Source organism: Nuphar pumila, chromosome 1, assembly GCF_984573655.1.
Source record: "Nuphar pumila chromosome 1, dmNupPumi1.hap1.1, whole genome shotgun sequence".
Taxonomy (NCBI): Eukaryota; Viridiplantae; Streptophyta; class Magnoliopsida; order Nymphaeales; family Nymphaeaceae; genus Nuphar; species Nuphar pumila.
The window spans coordinates 134538755-134560531 of record NC_143249.1 but is presented as its reverse complement, the minus strand read 5'-3'; positions in this window follow the sequence as shown (position 1 = coordinate 134560531).

The following is a 21777-nucleotide window of genomic DNA, read 5'->3' as shown; positions in this document are numbered from 1 at the left end:
ACTTTACAACCTCCAGTGAATCGATCCAGTTGTGCATTGGCACTGTTGGTGCTATTAGATTCAATCGTCATTCGCTTGTCCACTTATCATCTTCTTGTTTATGCTCTGCATCTGATTTATAGTAGCGCATTCTTTTTTTTTTCTTCTTTTTTTTCTTTATGCATTATTTACATCCATAAGTATCAGGCTTCTTGATTCAGTACTATGTTAACCTTTGCTAATATTCCTGCATTAGCGTTACAGCCACATTATTATTCTTTGTCGTGCTGCCATTTAACATTTCGTCCATCAAGCATCGTCTGTGTGGATGTCCATCACGGTTGTTGCAACAATCACATTGGCGTCAACCCCATTTCATTAAGATCTTAGGCATTGTATATTTGAAGGAGCAGCAATAAAAATTGCCTTAGTGGCAGATGAGGTTTATGACCCCACCCCCTTTTGTTGCCAGCGTGATCAAGCCTTTAGCAGACTTTTTTTTTTTTTGCATTGAGCATCAAGCGAATCGTTATCCTGGGTATAGCCCCTATTGGTTCCTTTAAATCAATAAACTCTGGCCCATACATCAATCTGAAGACATTGAAGCACAAAATTATTTAATGACGTGGATTACCAGAGTTTTGCTGAAAGACCAAGGAAATTTATCCTTTCATATGACCTGTTTGTCAAGGCTGCATAATAACAAGGTGAAATCATCCCCATGTAAATTCATCCATCGTATTTCAAACTGGCTATTTTTTTTTACTAACCTCATTTGCTATCTTGATTGATTCATCCATGATAGTTATTAGTTCATTTAGTGTTTACCTGATTCACTTGCTCATCTGCTGCCCACTAATCCTGGCCTTAGCATTGGTGATCAAGAGAGCAAGACTTCCCAGAACATGGAAGAACAGAAAGGTCTCCAACCAATATCATGTTTTATGTTGAATTGAATGATAAATTGGTCTCGGTATTGGTGGAGGGCGTCCTCACTGTATACAGAAGTTCTTTAGGCAAGGGGAAATTAATGAAGTACCTTCAAAATTAGTGCAGAGGAATAACTGAAGCAGTGTTTTTCGCTGCCTGCCTGGATTTTCCATATGTAAAACTAAGGTTATTCATTTGTTGGGTGCACTTCATAAGTCAGGTATATCTCTCACCTGGTTGTAGCGATACTTCATCAGCAGCTGCTGCACAACACTTAGGCACCGGCTACATCCTCGCATATCTGCTTTATATCCCGCATTGTGGATTTCAGCCTGTTACTTAGTTTATTCATTTACCAAGTGATTTACATTACACATTCTTTTGACCATGCCCCTCACCTTGTAATTTGTACACTGGATGGACGCTTGTATGGGTGCTCATTCCAGCAGCCTCATCGAGCCACCAATGTCATTAAACTCCAGCTGCGAGTTATTGTCAATAGTACTGGGAAATGGTTGTTATAATTGGCTATCAATTTGACCCATTAGCATGAGTTCCATTTTGTGAAGGTCTATGATAAAGAGTCTAATCAATCATATGAGAAGCTATTTTAAAGTCTCAATTGAGGATTTCAGCGATATCCACTTGTCATGGATGATAAACTGCTAAGTTTAACATATCTGAGCTCCATTGCTGAAATTACATGTTTTATATCAGGTTTGAGTTTCCTGCAAACTATTACAGGTCAAATTTATACTACAACAAAAAAAAAGTTATGCTTTATATGTTTTATGGAATACATACCCAGAATATTTTGCTTGATCTAACCCATTTTTCAAAGGAGACAATTGCAGGAAGACACGATTGCAGTAAAACCAGGCTGAACAATACTTGTATGGTCGTCCCTTGACGATATTCAATGCTATTGTGCTGCAGGCCACAGTTGATCAAAAACCTGACTTTCCCTATACTGTAAGACCCGCAATTTTTCAGAAAATATCTGAATAAAATTCATGAGGCATTTACCGGTAAAAATGGCATTTTTCTCAGAATGCGAAACGAATCAATTCCTGCGAGCCAGTTACACTTAGGATATTCGTCGAATCGCGAATATATGCTCAAACACTCTGGAAGCCATAACTTCCTATCTGAACAAAATCAAAGGATTCCTGCGAGCCAACTTTCTTAGTGGCATCAATACGAAGATAATGGCGTACTCAGAATTTTTCGGAAAAAAATCACCGAAAACCCGAAATTCTTGCGGGACCCACAGAAATATGGGTGGGACCCACAGAAATATTTCTCAGAAAATATTCTAGAAGATTCTAGAATATTCCATCACCTTCCAACACCTTCCAGAGCCTTCCAGCTCCTTCCAGCACCTTCCATGGAAGGGATTCTCAGAAAAGCCCAAGGGTAAAGAGGGGATTCTGAAACTTGGGGCCCAAGTTTCAGAACCTATAAATAGAGGACCCCCCCCTCCTTTAGAAAATCGCCAACCCCTCTCTCTCTCCTCCTTTTCCAAACCTCCCCTACCTAGCCTAGCCCACCTGAGCCCACCTGACCTGGTCTGAGCCTGCCTGACTTAGCCTGAGCCTGCTTGACCTGGTCTGAGCCTGCCTGACCTGGTCCTAACCCACCTGACCTAGGTCTGAACCTACTTGACCTAAGTCTGAACCCAGTTGACTTGACTTGAACCTGATTTGGTTCAAAGTCAAAGTCAAAGTCCAAGTCCTTTTTCGTCCGAAGTTCGAAGTTGATCCTTTTTCGAAGTCGAGCCTCGTTCGAAGCGTTTGAAGCAATCAGAGTCGTTTCTTCCTCAAATTGAAGTAAGTTCGCTTCATTAAACCATCTCTCTCAAGTATTTGATTGTTTGTATATAGCATATACTTTCTGAAGTAGTATCTTGCTTTAGTTCTTGCTTGAGCCCTCTAGGACACTTCGGTGTTCACGCGCTCGCCTCGTAACTATCGTCGGATATATATGTTCGAATACGCAGTATATGCGTTCTTCAAAATAGTATCTCACCCTAGTTCTTGGTTGAGCCCTCTAGGACACTTCGGTGTTCACTCGCTCGCCTCGTAACTATCGTTGGATACAGATCTAGGTGTATATCTGCTGATACTGCCGACGCGTCTTATATCGCACAGGCCATGTAATTTACCTTTGCCGTCGCGTCGTATGATGCCAAGGCTCCCTGCTTTCTGTACTTCCGATTACTGCACTTCCGATTATGCATTTACTTACGCCGTCGCGTCGAACGATGCCAAGGCTCCTGCTTTCTGCAATGTATTTACTTACGCCGTCGCGTCGAACGATGCCAAGGCTCCTGTTTTGTTATATATGTAGAATATTTCGTTCAGTTACACACCATGAACAATAGTATATGCATTTCCTTTACGCCGCCGCTGTATAAAGCACAGGCTTCTGCTTATATTACATATATGGCGCGTAAGTGAGCGTTCAAACGGAGATCAACTCCAAAATCGCCCATGCGATTCCCTTACCGCTCCTCGTACAAGATTCTGCTTGACGAATGAAGCCCCTATTGGAAAGGCTTCGCCTTTTGGCAAAATGCTCTTTACGTAAAGACTAAATCAATTACGTATGGCCTGGCTATGGCCCAAGGTTCCTGCAACCTTGATGGATGCAAAGTACGCACAACGGTGCGCATCCATTTCCCGAGTTAAGCGTAGCGATTTCCCACCAAAGAGGGGAGATGCCGCTGAAACGGATAAAAGAAACACACGCTTTCTCCGTAAAAGAGAGGAAGTGCTGCTGAAATTCCTGAAGGAGCTAAGAATGGCTCAGAAAGAACGTAGCAGAAGTGCTACCCAGTTATGAAACGCCTTCTACGATGTAGAAGGGTTCGTCGCACCACTGCCGGTAGAGCAGAGGTGTTGACAGAATGGTTGGCAGAAGAGCTGCCAAAACCAGTTAAGTGGCACAATGATGTCCTTTGTGGGAACGATGTCAGAATGACTCGTCTCCCTGACACCTGCAAGGGCATCATACTTGTAAGAACCGTTGCGCCAAAGTAGTGGTAGCGCCTTGACAAGGTCCTGAGCTCGTTGCGTAAAAATACGCCGAGTAGCCGATCCGTAGAGATCGAGTCATGTGCATGCTCATTAAGAATTATCAGACAGCCAGACTCGTAAGGGCCGCTGAGCCGGAGTGTGTTGTTTCCACCGAAAGAGGTGAAGTGCTCGTCAAGGCCGAAGTGCCGAGAGCAGAGTTAAGCATGCATATGAATAAAAACCTTTGTTCCACGGTGAAAGCCGTGTGGTTGATTGGGGTCGGGTACATACTTCTCAAAGGCTGCCCTATAGGCATGCAATGTTCGTCAAGTAATTGTAAGACCGGCAGGCCCCTTTCAGAATTTCTCACCGAGGAAGACGGTGATGGCGCAGCCTTGAGTGACATATATTTCACCCGAACCTGATAGAGTTCATTGATGGCCTTCGTCACTCAGAGGTATGGAGGTCGTGGTTATCCTTAAATATCTAAGGATTGAACCCAACTACTGCAGTAGCAGAATGCATTCGGATACCTAGTAAGGATCTCTTCCGGTATGCTGTACCGTCCTACTAGGGGGATGGGGTCAACAGGCCTCTGGGGTATCTAAAATACATAGAATAATCAACCTCCAGATCGTCGCGTTGTCGCCCAGATATGAGTCCCCTAAGCCCAGGGGGAGGTGCAATTATCGAAACAAAGCATTAGCTTAGGTACAGCGCTACTTTGAATGTATGAGTGGATGACGTTGTTGAGTCAGTCCTGCATAACCTTTGTGAAGGTGTCATGGTCGATATACTACTGGACCGATTGGGAAAGAACCCCATTGATATCCATATGACTAAGTGAAGCTCGGAGAGCTGTCCTTAGATTCGTAGGATACGGATGTGCCAAGCATAAAGGCTTGAGCTAGACATCCATTCGTGACTCTGAGGAAGTCAAGGCTAAGTCGTAGAGACTTGAGAGGTTATTCTAACTCACAGCCCTGAAGAGGCTTATGCGAAGTCATGACGACTTGCGTAGATGTTCAACTCATAGCCCTGATGAGGCTTGTGCGATATACGCTAAGTCATGGAGGCTTAAGCGTCGTATTACGAACTGCGACCCTGAGTGGTCTATGCATTTACTTGAGTTGAATAGATAGGTGTTTGCCTACTTACCAGACCATCAGTGGTTCTGACCCCGTTTAATGGGGATTTCAGGTGTTGAACCTGCGTGGCGATATGCGGAGCAAGGCGGCATCAAGTTCCAGGGTTTCTCTAGACAGAGTTGTACTGCTTCCTTTTTATTGAACCTTCACTGCTTTTCTAAGTAGTAGTGTTGTAATAAACATGTGCTTTCGATAAAATGGAACACTTTGGTGGTCAATGAGTTGCTTGGCCACATACCTGCAATGTGCTCGGAGTTTTCTAAAACCGACGACTCATTATCGTCTTATTCCGCTGCAAAAAGCTTTTCTAAGTTCCGCTGCAAAGAAAAAAAAAAAAAAGAAATCCATGAAAATTTTAACTTAGCTTTGTTTTGAAAATCCGGGGCGTTACATATACACACTTTACAACAAGTAGAGGGATTTTACTTCTTTTAGTAGAAGAATTTCTTTGAAAGTAATCCTCACTGATTGCTTCTTCATGCTCATCTAACACCCTGCATCTGCACATGATATGCCCTCTGGTACATGGCATTGTTAATTCCATCCCATTCGCTCCTCACGCATCAGTCCACCTCTTGACATAAGTTTGTGCTAATGCCTCCATTATCAATCCTTCCTCACTGTCACTATATCACCTTCAACTGCCAACTTGTTGGAGCTAACCTATTACAGAAAATCGTGTACTCAATCCATTGTCAGCAGTCATTCATTGCTCAATTTTCAGAATCCCCCTTGTATTTTACCTTCAAAACACTCATTTCGTTATATCAACGCTTCCATTGGCACATATCGATCACAACATACTGTACTTATCCCTCTCCTTCCCTCCCCTTTATAGCAACATTCACTGGCCCCACTCCACACATGTATCTACTTTTTCCAGCCATCATCTTATATTCATATATAATACATACTTTCACTGTTATCCCCAGTTTTTCTGCACTACCCACTTCATCCCACCTTTTATTGTTATTCATTCACTGCACCCTTTTTACATCTGCTACACTTGTTCACCATAGCCACGGCACCCATGACTGTCACTTCTTCTCAACCATATCCACACGGCTACCCATCACACCCATTCATCCAACACACAACACCTCCTTTCACTTACCTTCCCCTCATTGCCGTACACCACCATCTTCCCTCAAATCTCTCCTTCATGGCAAAACACTGTTGTGCCATATATCACAACCATTCCAACCATCTCCATCTATTACATCCCTATCTTTCCCCACACAAGGCCGCATCTCATAGCTACAATACCAGCAATACCTACCATCCACTCTCATACCTCCACTATTTGCAGCACTTAGCTGCAACCTATGTGCTCCTTATTGCACATGCCATGACATTTCACAACAGCCATGTTGCACCTGCCCACCACACTTAGGCACTTAATGCTTTCTTTAGAACAGCATCTTCAGCGCAATATTTACCTATTGTAGTAATACATCCCATATCACAATATGTGTCCACCTCATTGCTGCTATGCTTCACATTCCAACAACCTCTACCATTATGTACCCTCTTCCCTTGTACCCTGTTACAGGCTTCTTCCTGCACTTATGATACCTTCACCTTCACAATATATGTCATACTATATTTACTATGTCTCCATACCTCAATCACGTCATCAGTACTGCATTCATATTTTCATCATCTCTGCAAAATATAGTTACATATCTATAGTACATTTGCATAGCCATTTGGTACTTCTCCATTCCACCTATATGTATATACGTATACAGATTCATATATACATGTATTTATACAGATATACATATATATATATGCATGTATATATATACATAGATATATATAATTTTCATCTTTTCTACACTTTGGATCTTACATATCTTGGCATATGAATATTTTTTATGTGCAATTTTTTTATATTAATCCAGTTGTTTTGCAGGGAATATATGGAAAATATCATTACTTGGAGTTGTAAATTCAATTTTATATGTTGTAATAGTTAGATTTTAAATGAGAATTTATATTTCCAGTTTTAGATAGAATGAATGAGCATTGTAAGTATCATAAATTGCTTATTTTCATGCTTTTTGCCTTTATTTCTCAAAATTTCACAATGGTGAAACACGAATGGCACGTGCACCATTTCGTAAGAGGTAATTAATCCTAAGTTGATGACTTACATCAATGGCCATAGTTAGGATGTAAACAAAACTTATGATTTTTATCTTTTATAAAATAACACTGGATCTACACTGGATCCTTTTCAAAATTCATCATATTTTCTTTAAATATTTTCCTCTTTTATTAGAGCTTAGTCTAAAATTAACTCAATATATATATATCAATGGCCATAGTCAGGGTATATTGAGGGTTAATTTCATTTTAAACTCTATAAAAGCACAAAAAATGTGTTTTATTCTTCACTTGAATTTAAATGTGATTATTATATAATACATTCAATGACCATAGTCAGGAGTGTATTATATCATTAATCTTATTTACATTCATTTAAAGAATGAAATATGGTTTTCAAAATCCAATTTCAAAATTCTTTAAATTCATTCATCATTTAGGATAGAATTGCATCATATTTTCAAAATTCTTTTTCATAAATCCAAGTGATTCTTTTCCTCATTTTTCAGATCAAGTCCTATTCATAAATTCAAATTCAACTCTATTTTCAAGAATTCGATTTCAAAGTCCAATTTGACTTTGTAATTTCGAAATCATTTTATATTCAAAATTCCAATTCAATTCAAAAATTCAAATTTCAAAGTTCAAATTAACTTTGAAGTTTCTGATTCATTCTCAAAATCAAAATCAAGTTTATCTTCTTATCTTCAAAATTCAAAGTAAAAGTTTGAGATTGATTTTGAATCTCAAAACTTGACCTTTCTTAAATTCAATCTGGGTTTTCAAAAACCCAGATCCATCTTCAAAGTCTCATTTGGACTTTCAAAATCCAAAATCCAAAGTTAGAATTCAATCTCAATCCATTTTAAGATCCAGAATCCAGTCCCACTCTGGATCTCAGACTTCAGATCCAAAATCCATTTTAGGATCCAGCACCCAATTTTATTTTGGATCTCAGACTTCAGATCCAATTCTATTTTAGGATCCAGAACCCAATTCTACTTTGGATCTCAAACTTCAGATCCAATTTCACTTTAGGATTCAGACTTCAAATCCAAATCTACCTTGATTTCCAGATTTCAAATCTAATTCCATTTTTCAGATCTCATCCAAAATTCTTAAATCTATTTCTATTTTAAAAAAATACCATTTGGACTTCTCGAATTTGTCCTGATTTTAAATTTTAAATTCAAATTCCATTTCAAATTTTATCTCTCCTCCTAAATCTAAGTTCAAAGTCCATCTTCTAAACTTTGAAAATTTCCTTTCTTTCCCTTTTATCTCAGCTTTAAATCATTTTCTTTCCAAAATCAAGATTTATTCTTCCAAATTACTTCAATGACTTAGAACTTCTCTGATCTATCTCAAGTTCTAAGTTAGATTCAATCATTTAGAAATCATTTCTTCATTCTATTATCAAGTCTATCTCAGAAAAACTTGGAGATTTTCAAAACATTTTTCAAAAAGAGCATACATCCTTGCATTACACAGGCATGATTCTTTGTGTATATAGACTTAGGACAAATCCTTAGATAATATTTAGGCAAAGCAAAAGGCATAAATTCGATCCTTGGTTCGATTACCCCTGGTAAAGGCGCCAGGAACGGTCGAACCTCGTACCGACGAGCGAATCCCGTCTCTCCATTTTCCCGCAATATATTTCAAAACGGAGGCGAGTAATTTTCTAAATATTTTCAAATCAAGGTCAAGTGAGACCCCGTAAAAGAGTTCCTCTTCTCTCTTTTTTCTTTTATCTTTTCTCTTCTTTTCTTTCTTTTATTTTTCTCCCTTCAAAAAGGAGGAAAATAGAGGCTAGAAAAGGAAAAGAGAAGGAAGAGAGAGAAACCACAAGAGGAAATTTTTTTGCGATGATCACAATGCCCCCAACCCGAACCCGACCTGTTTAATAAACGGGTTACGCGGGTCGACCCGTTTATTAAACGGGTTGGCTTAAGCCCAACCCGAACCCGCCTAAGAGGCGGGTTGGTGGGTCATGTCAGGTTTTGCCACCCCTAGTAGTGAGGTCCTAAAAAGGCAACCTCGACCTCCCTGACTCTGAGTGACTGGAGGTCAAAAGGACGCTACAACTCCTGTCAAAACACATGTCGTAGTAACGACAAGTCACTCATGGTTGTACCATCTACCCTCTCTAAGGTGAACCATTTGTGAATGGGGCGAAACATGTTTATCTTTCTTAGGCTCATTATTTAGTCACACCTCCTGACGAGGAATTTATGCCTCGTGGTCCCCGTGGGGTACGCAAAACGAGAACTTAGCCTGCCCATTTACGCGCTCAGCCTCACACGGCTAACATGAGCACATCGCTCGTGAAAGCGATCTTAACACCATATTATTTCTTTTCTAATTTAGGGTATAGTCACACATAAGTTCACTCACGACAGAAGGCCCTTGCCCAGAGACTCCAACAGAGTCCATTACAAATCATGTTTATTCATACCCTATGGTGTTTAAACTTGTGTATCAGCCTTTTCATTTCATAAAGTAAGTGCACTTCGTGCACTTATCAATGCCTCAAGCAATGTACCAGTCGAGGTACGCACTACTCAGTACGAGTGTCAGGATATACTGTGTGCAAAGTGCAACATGATTTTTCGTCAATTGCATAACATAAAGAACAGAGGCATGATACAACTGCGTAACTGAGAAATATGATGCTATTACATGATAATGTGCATGTGAGCATACAATTCGTCAATTTCAAGAGACATGCAAGAGTTCAAGAATGTAATTATCATGTCAAACACAACCTACTGAGGCAATCGTTGCAAGTTTCTCATCACAATCTTAGACAGATCAGAACTTCAAAGGTCTTGATTTAGCGCTTACGTAACATGAGACCACCCATTTAGAGAAGACTCGCGATTTGGTGCACTTATGTGTTGAGGTTGAACTCTACGATATTCCCAACTTATGGGATTAACATTAGCATTTCCACGGTTTGGTTGCCGCACCCGCGGACCCGAAACAAGGATATCGAACAAAGTCCATGACTTGTAACCAACGTAGGCTCTATACATGTGGGGTTAGCAACAGTGCTTAGCCGCTCGCACACACTAGTCAACTGAAACGAAGACCAAGGAAAGTGTGAGGTCCACTACAGACCTATCGACAAGAATTTTGGGCCATCCGACTGAACGGTCGCAAAGTAAAACACTTATGTGACTTGTACTCACATTGGAGTGTAAAGGTAACCATGGACACATTTGGACAAAGCACGAGGGTGCCATGTGTCCATTTGGTTTCCCGTAGGTAGTTGCACCGAATCATCCGACCCTATTATATATATATATATATAAATGTACATGTATATACATATATATAAATATACATACTACACCTGTATATGTATACAAGCACCAGAGCACGTGCTAGCCGATTGCTCGCAACCATATTCCCATATTTGGGGCCCTTAATGATTGAAGTGATGCATAAAAAGAGGTGTTCGGGTCTGGCCATTCGGGCTAGACCGAAACTGTCGTTCGGCTACGCTCAAGGGTCTTGACTAAGGTCAATTGGTCACCGATGGTGACAGCAAGCCAATGGGTACCAAATCTGCAAGGGATCCGGGTGCAATGGCACCTGGTAGCCTATGGTAGCTACATAGCAACGGGTAGGTGTGCGGGTCTGGTCATGTGGGTCAGACCGAGACTATGGTTTGGTTGTACTCAACGGCCAAATCTGGCCACATAGTCACCGATGGTGACAACCACTAAACAGAATCCCAAAATAGCAAGGGACCCTGGTGCAAATGGCACCCGGTAACCCTTTGCAAAAACGGCTAAACAAGGGTTACAAGCATGCGGGTCTGGTCCTCCAAACCAGACTGCATGGTCTGATAAGGGCCCTGGCCTGAACCCATGGTTCAGACCAGACCCTTCATTGAGCTGGGTGAGTCCAAAATAGCTACCCAAAAACCGCAAACTTTCGGTAGAACACCACGGCGCCAAGGCAAGTGGGAGGGGGATGGACCTGACATAGGTCTGGTCCTCTGGACCAGACCACGCTGCTGCTAAAAAAGAGATCTGAACTCACGGTTCAGATCGATCTCCGATGCAGTGCAACGAGTAGCTGCGAACCACAGCAGCAGCTCGCCACTAGGCGGCTGCCCTGGGGTCGATGCTGAGCCAAAACGAGAGGGGCGTGTGTCTGGTCCCTGGGACCGGACCTACACAGGCCTGACAGAGTTCTGGTCTGAACCCTTGGTTCAGATCAGACACATGGTTCTGTGACCCATGTCCCCCCACAAACTTGGCCAAGCCGGGTGTTCATGGCCCCGGGTGACAGGACGCGCCAAGCACCCGATGAACAGAAAAAAAAAGAAAAATACCAAGGGGCCATGGGCCCCTTTCCCATGCGGAACCTGGTCACACCGTGACCCAGGTCATGGCGCCCTTACTGAGCCAGTCCCAAATACGTTGGGACTGGGTCTGAACCCAGCACACCAAAATACCAAAAAAAGAAAAGAAAAGAGTGGTTGTGGTTCGCCACCCGCAACCCGTCCAGCATTCTAAGGGGGTGCCGAAGGACTGAGTACCTATGAACGAGCCCAGCTCAGTCCAGATTGTACCCAACAGAGCTAACATGTTCTGAAGCCAGCCACCATGCCCATTAACTAGAGCGAGGGGAGACAAGAAGAAAAAAAGTTTCAGCAATGCTAACGGGCTCAAAAAAAAATGTAGCAGAAATGGGAAACAACACAAGCTAACGATAGGAAATGGAAAAATAATGTCAAATGAAAACTTAACCAGATAATCCAACGATGGAGCATATATACATAGATGACATGACTCCTCGGTTTCATGGTGTATTATAATTGGTTGGGTTTTTGTAAATGATATTTTTAAAAGATAATTTTCAATAAAAACAATTGGAAAATCGTCAACCAAAAGTAATAAACTGACTTTCCACAGAAGTGGCAAGTACGGGTCGAATCCACAGGGAACGGAAAATATTCAAGTTAATTCTAAAAATTTCAATTCATTAATTTACACTTCTAAATCTAAGTCAATAAATACAATTCTAATGAAATAACAGAATAACAATTACAATTAACTAGAAAAGCCAATGTAAATTCTTCTTTTGCTCACCAAGGGCAATTCTGTCCTTTCACCGACTATCACTTTTTACACTCTGGACAAGATTAACCTTGTAATCTTTAGTAGCTTTTCAACCTAAAACAAAGAAAATAAGAAGTAAGTACACAATTATAGCAAATAAATCTAAAAATTAAAATAAACCTAATTCTACAGAAATTAATCAACTTAAATCCTAATTAACACTAAAAATCAAATAAAATACCAAAATAATTCTAATAACTAATTAATCTAGGTCTAACTACGTTAATGGATGCAGATGCACTAACTAAAATGCAAAAAACACTGAAAGTTAACTGAAAATTAATAAAACAATGAAATGACTATTTTACCCCTAACTAATGCAAAAGTGAATTCTGATATCTTTTCGCAAACAGAATGTTTGAAGGATAAAATGAAGTGTAAATTTGCTGAAATTAATTTTGTTCTGTTTTTGACAGATTCAAGAATCTGACAGTTTTTACGGATTTGAAAAATTCTTTCTGGAACTCCAGATATAAGCGTTTCAAATTTGAGAAATTTCTGAAAATTGCAGGACCCGAAACTGAAAAACCCGAAAAAGCTGTTTTTGGAAAATGCTTAAAAATCAGACCAAATCAACTTGAAATGAGCTGAATTTTGGTCTGCAGACATTGAACACCTTGATGAAGAGAATAGAACAAAAATCTTTGAAAAACTCGAGAAATTTGCACATAAAATGATGAGTGCAAGACAGGGCAAAAATCGGTTTCTTAAATCAGTGTACTATTCACTTGGAGATCCGCTTTTGCCACTATGAATGTAAATGAAATGCAAAAACAGTCCTAATACCACTAAATAACTGTCAAAACACAGAAAATGAATGCAATTAATCTAACTATATGAAAATGTAAATGTAACACACAAATCAATGCTAAGTCTAATCTAAATAAGACTCCAAAGGTAATCTATCCTAACTAAAATGTAATACTAATTAAATTAACTAACAAACTGAAATTGAATCAACCTAATGCATTAACATAACTAAATGTTAAACTAAAGACACGTAATACACATTTAAACTTAAATGAACATTAGAATCACAAGGAACATAAATTCAAATGAACTAATTAATTTAATTAAAACAAATACTATCTAGAGTTAACTAATATCTAGGGTTAACTAGGGAACTAGGGTTAATTAGGTGAGACGGTTTGTAATATGTTTTGACTTTGACTAGGCTCACGGCTCAACTTAATGGGCTCACTAAGTTGACTAGGTTAGACAAACTAATTAAAATGGAAACCTAAAGCTTAAATACTACTTATTAAAAACCGAAAATGAGAAGGACTAACTAAGCTAACTTAAGTACACGTCTAAATGGAATTAAATAAACACTAATTAACACCTACCTAAAAAGTAATTTACTTACTAAAACCTAAAGATAATTCAAACTTTACTAAAAAGGATTAAGACTAAATCTAATCTAGGTTAATATAGAAGTTAATAAATGGGCTTAGCAATACTCAAAACGAATTTGGCTAGGAAGCGCTCCACTATGAATACTTTGGCAATTCAAATGGAAAATTCAAATATGTAAAACCGTCCAGCAAAGAGGGGGTCCCACACGTTTTTGGTTCTCATTAAAGACAGTGTCTCATTTAATCCATTTCCCAAAAGTCGTGCATAGCATTTTAGAAGGTGATTTTTGAAATCAAATTTTGTTTCCAAAATTTAAAAACGCAATCCTCTCTATCTTGGATGGATAATAAAAGTCAATGCTTGCCTTAAATGCTTTCCATGAATTTGGATGCCTTCAATCTTACCAAAAATCGTTTTACACCACAATTACCTACTTACCCTCCTCAAAATTTGACCTAATTAAACTAAACAATCACTACTCTAATTAAACTGACTTACACAACTAATTCCAAGGTTATGAATGGCATAAAACCACGAATTTTGAAAAGGACTAAATTTGTCAATAAACCACAATTAAAACTATCTAAACAAAGACACTAAAAACGTTTTTTGATATTAACACTCAATGCAATGAATCTAGACATGCTAAACTAACTTACCTAATTCACATCAAACTTACCCAAACAACCCAATCTTCAGCTGGACCTCTAATGGCAGACGTCCAGCTTGGGGAAGAAGACCTATCTAACCTAAAAAAAAAATCGATTCTACCTAACTAAGAAAAAGACCCAAAAATATATTTTTTCCTTTTTCTTTTGAACCAACTCCACACGAAATTGAAATCAATCTACTTATTAACTCAATCAACTGTAAAACTAATATGACACAACCTACTAATATTACAGCAAAAATAAAACTGATAACTAAACTAAAACGAAGAAAAAATCATTAGACATGACACGACACATCTAGCCGATCAACCTAACTTGACAAACCTAAGCTATGACCAACGACCCAATAAGAAACAACACTAATTTAAACTTGAAACTAATTGAAACAAAATAGTTTTGGCACACAACACTGCTTAAAAAAAAAATAGAAATCAGAATACCCAAAACGTTGAAATCGGCTAGAATAAATCTAGCCGATTTTAGTTTTTGGTTAAAACTAAATTCCAAAACAAAACTTAACGACCCTGCCAATACATGAACAACGACCCAATCATAAAATTAAACTAGAAGAAAAAGTTTTTAACACAGTTTAGGACTGAAACACACCACAGAAATTGGACAATAAGAAAACGTTGGAATCGGCTAGACTAGGTCTAGCCGATTTCCACTTTTTGGATAAAATGATTTAACAACAAGACTCCACACCTAATCTAGACTCCAAAAACGAATTTCAAAATCAGAAAATAGCAGACACACGACAGTGGTTTGCTGTGAAATAATGAGAAAATGCAGAAAATGGGCTGAGATAGAGGATCGACTATAGGTAGACACGATTCTATCTAGAAGAACGAGAAAAAGAGCAAGACCAACCTAAAGGGCAATCCGACGACTGTGGGGATGGAAAGAGCAGATTCAACTGTTGGAAACACTCCTCATCATCTTCGTTGATGCTGGAATATCACAATGAAGCTCTCTTTTGCAGTTGCACCATGTTTGAAGTCCACCGAGGATGGAGAAGGAACTGATTCTCGATCGAGTGGCGTAGAATATCGGATGGAGGTAGGGCCAAGCGTTCTTGTTGGAGTAGACGGCACTCCACGGAAGAAAAAGTGTCTTCGACCTCTATTACACCTAAAAAACACAGCAAAAATGATCAATAACCAGCAAGGATGAGAAGAACTGGAATAGATATGAAAGAAAGAAGAAGAAATGCTTGAATCTCAAGCAAAACTCCAAGCTTCAATGGAGATGGCATGGAATGAGTGAGGAAGAAGGTGGCTGGAGCAAGACTCAGCTGAGGGGGCGTGAATTCTAAGGAAAAAACGTCTAGGGTTTGCTGAAAATTTGATTTTATAGTTTTGGCACTTTTCAGAAAAAGGTTTATAAAAAACTTTATTGTTTTGCGCCCCTTTTGGAGGGGGTTTTCTGAAAACCTTTTCTAAATGGATCTTGTGTCACTTTGGATATGGATTATGAGGTTTTAAATACTGATCCAAGGCCCAAGACAGTCCATTTGGGTTGGATATGGATCTGATCCACCTTGAAATCCATGCCCGAACACTAAAATAGTCATAACTCTCTCAATTTAACTCCGATTTTTCTGAAATTCGAATCATGACCCCTTTATGTCAAAATGCATCCAATCATGGGTTCTAAACCTTAAAATCATCTAAAAATGCATGAATATATTCATAACATGATGTGCATTTCATGCATCATCAAATACCCCCATGCTTGAATGTTTGTTAGTCCCTTAACAAACAACTAACTATGTTATGCAACTGAAAAATAAACAAATAAATATGCACTAAACAATTAAAATCCTAACTCACTTTCGTAGGAATCACGGTTGCATTTAGCTCATGCAACAAGCCATTTAAACCCCTGGGTTACCCCAGTAGACGAGTAAGGTCTCGTGAGGGTTTGCAGAGATGCTACCCACAAACATCAATGACATGCAGAAATTATTTTTTCAAAAATATTAGGCAATTAAGAAATCAGTTTGAGCAAATATTTCATGTAATGTACACTCTCAAAACAAATTCAGAAATTTCATGCCACCATGATAAAGATCCTTTTCCTTCACTTTTCTAAAATTGTAATTATTTATGATTTTTCTCAGAAAGTCAAGTATTATCATGTTATTACTCACTTATCCTCACTTGTATATTTTCTGCATAGTATTTCACAATTCTTCCTAAGCAATGAATTTTACTCATTCTTTTTTCTTTTCTTTTGATTTTCAAATTTTCACCCTTTTTTTCAATTTTTCTCACTTGAGCATTCTTCTCTCTGAAGCACTATTTCAAATATCCAGTTTCGTAACCCGTGTAGCGAGCTTTGGGTCAGTGACTCATAGGCCAGATGACCTTAGGGCACCAGATACAAAGTATCCCTCGAACTTAATTGCTCGAGTCACTAGACCTTCTATTTGAATGAGTTACGTATAGTCTTCTTCTCATCATGTGCAATGTCTCTATCTCTTAGGCTTTCTATGCAGTTCATGTAACAAGTTTTTGAATCGGTGGCTCCCAAACCAGATGGCTTTAGGGCACCAGGTGTAAAACACCCTTCAGACTCTACTTACTCGAACCACAAAGGCCACAGATATTGACTAGACAAGAAGATGATCTCCTTCGTTATCCTTTTCGTCAAGAGACTCAAACACTTCAACTTGTGTCGGAGTTTCACTACTAGGAATCACGAAGACATCAACAACTAAACGTAGCTCTATTCTTTTAAGCTCATTTTTCAAAACATCTTTCCATTGCTTATTTCTTCCACAAAACATATTGTGCATACTTATACTGAAGTGATTCAAAACTTTCTAACATTCAAATACTATCTTTTCTTTGAATTTTCTCATAAATAACTACTCTTTTTGGATCAGATCAGAAAAAAAAAATTTCATGGGCTTAAAAATTTCTAAATTGTCAGATTATGCCAAAAACAATCATATATGCTACAAACTTGTTTTCAAAAGCCTACTTTTATGAGCTTTTAGCTACCATTTTTTTTTTTTGCATCTAAACCACCTCCTTATGCTTGAATGACACTGTCCCTAGTGGCATACAAAATATGTAACATGCAATGCAAATGCACACTACAGAACAATAAAATAAATACGGGAGAAAGGATAGATACAACCTGATATGTGTTTGGCTTCTGAAGTTGATGATTGACTTGACTTTGCATCACTCTATGTCAACATAGTTTTCTGCTAATCTGGTCAATGTCTGCTCTGAAAGCTTTGCCCTGTACCTGGTAACTAATTCTCACACATTGAATGTTAGATCAAATATGGATAAATCAAAACAAATGTCAGTTCATATGAAATAAAATACTGAACAAAAGCAAATGCTGAATGAAAAACAAAACTACTCTATTATTTACATATGATACACTCCTTTGCTCATATCCTATGCCTTCGTGAGATCCCAGACCTCACACTCACCAGTCTGTAAGGAATCTGAAATGTAGGGCTTCAGTCTTTGCCCATTCACCTTGAATGTACATTGGGTCTGAGGATCAAATAATGTCACCGCCCCGTGTGGAAACACTTCTTTCACAATGTAAGGTCCATCCCATCTTGACCTTAACTTTTCTGGGAATAGATGCAAACGAGAATTGAATAACCAAACTCTCTGCTCCGGCTCAAACACTTTTCTGACAATGTGCTTATCATGAAATGCCTTAGTGCGAGCTTTATATAACTTGGCATTCTCATATGCATCATTCCTGAGTTCTTCTAACTCGGTAAGCTGTAATGATCTCTCTTTGCCAGCCTGGGTGAGGTCAAAATTAAGCTTCTTGATAGCCCAATATGCTCTGTGCTCCAGCTCGACAGAAAGATGGCATGCTTTCCCGAAAACAAGGCGATACGGGGACATGCCAATAGGAGTCTTAAATGCAGTCTTATATGCCCATAGTGCATCATCTAAGCGCTGAGACCAATCCTTGCGGTCTGAACGAACTGTCTTTTCTAAAATCTGCTTTATTTCCCTATTCAAAACCTCAACCTGTCCACTGGTCTGCGGATGATAAGGAGTGGTGAATCTATGATTGACAGAATATCTTCTCAACAGAGAAGCTATCTATATATTCCTAAAATGCTTGCCACCATCACTTATCATCGCACGTGGCACACCAAAACGACTGAAAATGTTGTGCTTAATGAAATTAAGCACCACTCTATGATCATTGGTCTTGGTTGCCACAGCCTCGACCCATTTGGACACATAATCTACCGCCACTAAAATGTACAAATTCCTGAATGATGGCGGGAATGGGCCCATAAAATCTATGCCCCAAACATCAAAAATCTCAATGATCAAAATTGGGAGCAATGGCATCATGTCCCTCCTGGACATGTTCCCAGTCTGCTGACATCTAATGCATTTCCTACAGAACTCATATGCATCTCTATGGAGTGTGGGCCAAAAAAATCCAGACTGCAAAACCTTTGCAGTTGTTTTCTACTACTGAAATGCCCTCCATAGGCTAAAGAATGACAAAAACTAAGGATGGACTCATACTCCTCCTCCGAAACGCATCTCCTAATGATCTGGTCTGCATAATATTTGAACAATTCTGGTTCATCCCAATAATAGTGCCTCACCTGAGATAAGAATCGCTCTCGCTCATTCTTATTCCAATGCTCAGGGATCTGCCTCGAAACCAGATAGTTCACAATATTCGCAAACCAGAGCAACTGTGATGTTCTAACTGTCATGATCTGCTCATCGGGGAAAGAATCACTGATCGGTCTCTGATTCTGCGTGGTCTCTACGATCAGTCTAGAAAGATGGTTTGCGACTATGTTCTCTCTTCTCTTCTTATCTCGAATCTCAAGATCAAACTCCTGTAGTAACAGAACCCAGCGAATGAGTCTTGGTTTGGTGTCTTTCTTGCTGAGAAGATACTTCAGTGCAGCATTATCAGAATAGACAACCACCTTCGAACCGAGAAGATAGGACCTAAACTTATCCAATGCAAACACTACTGTGAGTAGTTCCTTCTCTGTCATGGTATAATTCATCTGAGCATCAGACAGAGTTCTACTTGCATAGTATATCATGTATGGCTTCTTTTCAATCCTTTGTCCTAAAATGGCCCCCATAGCGTAATCAGAATCATCACACATAATCTTGAACGAAAGTGTCCAATCCGAAGGTCTCAAAATGGGCGCAGTAGTCAAGGCCTCTTTGAGTATCTCAAAGGCCTTCATGTAATCATCACTGAAATCAAAGAGTTGATCCTTCTCCAATAATGCACAAAGCGGTCGAGAGATTTTGCTGAAATCTTTGATGAACCGCCTATAAAATCCGGCATGCCCTGAAAATGACCTAATCTGCCTCACAGTGGTGGGTGGAGTCAATCGAGAAATGGATTCCACCTTCGCTCTATCAACCTCAATCCCTCTCTTGGACACAATGTGTCCCAACACAATCCCCTCCTGGACCATAAAATGGCTCTTTTCCCAACTCAAAACCAGGTTTGTCTCCATACACCTACTCAGTACTCGAGTAAGTTTCTGGAGGCAATCCTCAAATGAAGAGCCATACACCGAAAAATCATCCATAAAAACTTCCATGACATCATCCACCATGTCAAAGAAGATAGCTAACATACACCTCTAAAAAGTTATTGGGGCATTGTAGAGCCCGAACGACATACGTCTGAATGCGAAGGTGCCATAAGGACAGGTAAATGTAGTCTTCTTCTGGTCGTCAGGATGGACAGCTACTTGATTATACCCTGAATATCCATCTAAGAAACAATAGTAGCTTTGTCTTGCGAGTCTCTCTAAAATATGATCAATGAATGGCAACGGGAAGTGATCCTTTCGTGTAGCCACATTCAACTTTCTATAATCAATGCAGACTCGCCACCCTGCGGTGGTCCTCGTCAGAATTCTTTCCCCCTTCTCATTCTCCATAGCAGTGAGTCCTGATTTCTTCGGTACAACCTGAATTGGACTGACCCACTGGCTATCAGAAATGGGATATATGATCCCGGTATCCAACCACTTCACTACCTCATTCTTCACCACTTCTTTCATATTGGGATTTAGTCTTCTCTGCATGTCCCGCACTAGCTTGACTTCTTCATCACAATGAATCATGTGCATGCAGAATGAAGGATCAATCTCTTTCAAATCAGCCACTCCCCAGCCAATCACTGCCTTGTGCTCTCATAAAATATCAAGCAATCTTTGTTCCTGCTCCTCTGTGAGCAGTGACGAGATGATCACAGGCAGAGTCGCATCTACTCCAAGATATGCATACTTGAGTGAATCCGGTAAGGGTTTCAACTCAAGTTTTGGAGGAGACTCGATCGAAGATTTGGCGGAGGTCTCCGCAAGTGGTGGAAGAGGCTCAATGCTAGCTTTCCACGGAGGTAATTCTGACGACACTCCAGACACATCTACACTAAATCTATAACTATCTTTTTATGTATGATACAAATCTAAGGAATCCTATGTCATGTACAATTTCGGTTGTTCTTCCACTAATTCATGTGCGATATCGACCTGGAAGCACTCCATATCTCCCATTGGACCCATCGCGGCATTGAAAATGTTCAACTTGACTTTTCTATTGTCGAATGACAAATCCATTGCTCCGGTTCTATAATTGATACATGCATTGGCAGTAGCCAAGAATGGTCTGCCCAAAATAATCAGAGTCTGGTGCTGGCTATCCACTCCTTCCATATCAAGGATGATGAAATCGACTGGAAAATAGAAATTATCCAATTAAACTAGCACATCTTCCAAGACACCTCGCGGTACCTTGACAGAACGATCTGTCAGCTGCAGTGTAATCAGAGTCGATCTCATTTCTCCTAGCCCAAACGAATCATAGAAATATTCTGGCAGAATGTTCACGCTTGCTCCAAGATTGAGTAAAGCGCGTTCTATCTGAATGTTCCTTATGGTACAAGCAATGATAGGGGCTCCAGGGTCCTTGAGCTTTGGTGGTGTCTGATGCTGAATCATTGAACTCACCTGCTCAGTCAGATGGACCTTGGTAGGAACTTTTACTCTAGCTTTCCTCTTCTGGGTACATAGTTCCTTCAAAAATTTGGCATATGCCAGCACCTGCTGAATGGCATCGAGCAAAGGCAGGTTGATATGCACATGCTTGAATATCTCAAGCATGTCCTGGATCTTCGTGCCTTGCTTTCCTCTAAATCTGGGAGATTCTAATGCTTTGGGATAGGGTGGTTTGGGGATATACATCGGGTGGTCCTCCTCTTTATGAGAAGGCTCACTCCTATTCTGCTTATGAACTGGGGTGGGGGATGATAACTATGATGACTGAGCCACAGAAGATGGTATACTCGAATTTGGCTCATCAATCTTCTCTCTACTCTCTCTACTCTCGACGTGATACTCACGTCCACTCCTAAGGGCCATAACAGA